At 27.8% G+C, this 3,087-nt stretch overlaps 1 protein-coding gene across 2 annotated transcripts in view; it reads left to right on the top strand.

Annotated features, from left to right (window-relative positions):
• Positions 1 to 1,790: 1,790 nt before the first annotated feature.
• LOC106680845 (uncharacterized) overlaps positions 1,791 to 3,087 on the top strand; it is a 304,110-nt gene continuing 302,813 nt past the window's right edge. The window contains exon 1 of one of the 2 annotated variants that reach the window (XM_014420825.3): positions 1,791 to 1,868. The gene's annotated coding sequence lies outside the window, so the exon portion shown is untranslated. Of the gene's footprint in view, positions 1,946 to 3,087 lie in introns of both variants that reach the window. The other variant, XM_014420826.3, reaches the window with a different exon arrangement.

Raw genomic sequence — 3,087 nt, 5'->3', positions numbered from 1 at the left:
AGAGAGGATCATTCTATACCGAATCATCCATCTCATAAATATTAGTGTTGAATCATTTTTTTTCTTTTTACCATTGCATCAGAGGGTAATCTTTGATGTGAACTAACAACTTTCAAAATATTTTTTCTTCAAGACTAAACAGAGAAAACCGATCTTATTACATTACTTCCCCCAAAACTAAAAATAATAATTTTTTTTTAATCATATCTAAAACCATAGATATTTTGGTTTTGAGAGGAAAATGATTTTTGGATACCTAAAAACGTATGTTTTTAGAGCGGTTGAATATGTAGGAAAAGAATTGAAAACATTACAAAGAAATGATGGAATGCATTGTAGATTTGTTCTTTTATTTTTTTTTTAATATTTTTAGAAAGTGATATTTATCAGTGGCAAATTTTGCATACGTTTGCACTCTCCAGTTTGGCAACTGATTTTATGTGTATATAAACAGTAACTTCCTGTTGCTATCTTAAATATTTTTCAAGAAAAATAAAAAATTCCTCAGAACGCCTCTAGACACATTCAAAATTAGTTTTAGCACCCCCAAAATCATAGAACCGCAGAAAACTACATTACTTGGAGTTTTCCACATGCAACTACCATTTGACTGAACCAATTTTGTGACTTAGACGGCGTCAGTTTTGAAAAAATTTGTGCCTCCACATAATCATTATCTGAAACTCAAATTTTTGTGTATCTGTACTTCCTTTCAAATTTTCTCATCGTTCTTTCTACATTCCTCTTTCTCTACTTTTTTCTTATTCCATTTTCCTTACTCACGTTATTAAATTATGTTCACCACATTTTATTGTTATCATATTTACAAATTACTCCTTTTTTCTTATGTAACATTATAATTTATCTCTTTCATTCTGGTATTTTACTTACATATTTCATTAATTAAATATATTTTCTTTCTCATTTTGTTTTCTATAATGTAATTTTACATAGTTATTATTAAATTAAAATATTCATATTTCTTTATAATTATTTAACTTTCTATTTTATTTCTATAATCCTGTTATTTTACTTATATATTTAATTACCTACATATACGTTTTATTTCTCATTTATTTTTTTAAAAAATCATTTTATTCTTATATATTATATATACCAACTAGATTTTCATACGTATTTTATTATTTGTTCTTTCCTCTTACTTAATTTTAATGTTAATTTTCTCATACAGACTTATCTGCTGATTTATGTTTAACACTATTTATTAATTATTATTCTATAATCCCTTTTATTCATTATGGTTGTTATCTTGTTTTTTGTTCTTAGCCTTGATGAAGGCATGATATTCTGGCCGAAACGTTAGCATTAATGAATAAGGTTTTACTTATTTGTGTTCTTCACTGACCGCACCCCCAACCATCTTTTCCTCATTTATATACATCACGATCAACTATTCAATCATCATTGCAATTCCTTTCGTTGAACTAATCCATTAGCAGTCTTTCATCCATAATAACTTGAACCCGTTTTGACAGTTTATTTCTGATCATATTTTTGAACCTTTACGTGGGCGTCTTACAAATTAAATAAATTTCAATTTAAATACTCTTATTATTCAATTTAATTGCATTTTCAATTATTAAGCATATAAACTTTTTAACCAAAATTCCATACGACAGACAGGCCTGAGACACGACTCGGCGATCTGTCACGGTTTCAAAAAAACCCATTGAACCCTCTTCGGAGCGTGTAAATCGGCGGCGAGATATTAGAAAGTGAGTCCCGAAGCAGTCGGTGACGTCAGGCCCCCCTCCACACTAGTGGGACCGCGACAGTAGAGCTAGTCCGGCCGCGTTGTTCCGATCGCCCGCGTCGCTCCGTCCTCTGTTATCAGTGCCTTATCACAGGTAATCACTATCATTATATCATCATCATCCAATCCCTCTCGTCAGTTGTCAGCTAGCCGCTCTGTAATCTCTGTCAGGTCTCTATTTACCTGTAATCATTTTAGCAAGTATTTAATTTAATTACCTTTTATTTGGTCTGATGCGAGTGATACTGAGAAGCGATTGGCTACTTCTCGTCTGCGTTTGGTGCATAATTCTTTGTAGTAGTAGTTTTAATATCTAATTAATCGTTTATAGACATGCATGCTTACCTCTGATATTCTTTGTTAATGATTATTTTCATGAATAAAGTTATTACCATTGCGTCGCTCTAGCTGTGATATCCCAAGTCAAAAAAAATCTTACAACTAATTTAAGAAAAATATGCAAGGATCCAAAGAATACGGTTACTGATATAAGATGTTTCAAAAATGATGCTTTTAATTTTTTTTAAATTTAGGTAATTCAATGTTTTCGGAGGCATCGCCGCTTAATTGACCATTTTTTATTCAAAAATTAAATAAAAACCATCAGTTAAAAGTGGAATTCACACATTACTTTTTTTAAAATAAACAGCTTCTGATTGACCATAGTATAAATAGTCACATTTATATTATACTTATTATTTATAGTATAAGTATTTAGTTAGTTTTAAAAATTATTTAATTACTTATTTTATATAATTTTTATGTGTCTTTTTATTATATTTTTTACAGCAGACATCTTCATTTACGACTAAACTAGTAGATGCCTATAAAAGGCTCCAAGTAGCCGAAATTTCGAAATTGAGAAAAATAAATTCATAAACTTTTACCTAGTGAATAAATCAGTTTATTTTGTCTTAAAAATTACCACTAATTTAAAAAAAATTAAAAAACTGATATCAATAAATTAATTTATAATTTAAAAATTGAATTCTAATTTACTATATCCATGCAAGAAGTATTTTATTAATATTGAATGATAGTAATATATATTTTGTCAATATGTAATATTTTAGTACATTATTTTTAACATTTTATTATTTTTCTAAAATTCTTTTCCAAATTTCTAGAGCTTCAAATCCAAGGTTATATAGATTATTTTTATGAATTATTTGCAATATACCTTTAAATTTGAAATAACCAAAAAAAAAAAACTGTTCACTTACTCTTGTTTAATTTTTTATTTTTTTACAATACTATTATGTTTTAAAAAGTCAATAATTCATTTTAACCAATAATTTTACATCAAATTTTAT

The sequence above is a fragment of the Halyomorpha halys genome, unplaced genomic scaffold (genome assembly GCF_000696795.3).
Source record: "Halyomorpha halys isolate HHAL.00 unplaced genomic scaffold, Hhal_1.1 Scaffold293.1, whole genome shotgun sequence".
Classification (NCBI taxonomy): domain Eukaryota; kingdom Metazoa; phylum Arthropoda; class Insecta; order Hemiptera; family Pentatomidae; genus Halyomorpha; species Halyomorpha halys.
The sequence above is the reverse complement of the archived record's forward strand: the minus strand, read 5'-3'. Positions and strand labels throughout refer to the sequence as shown.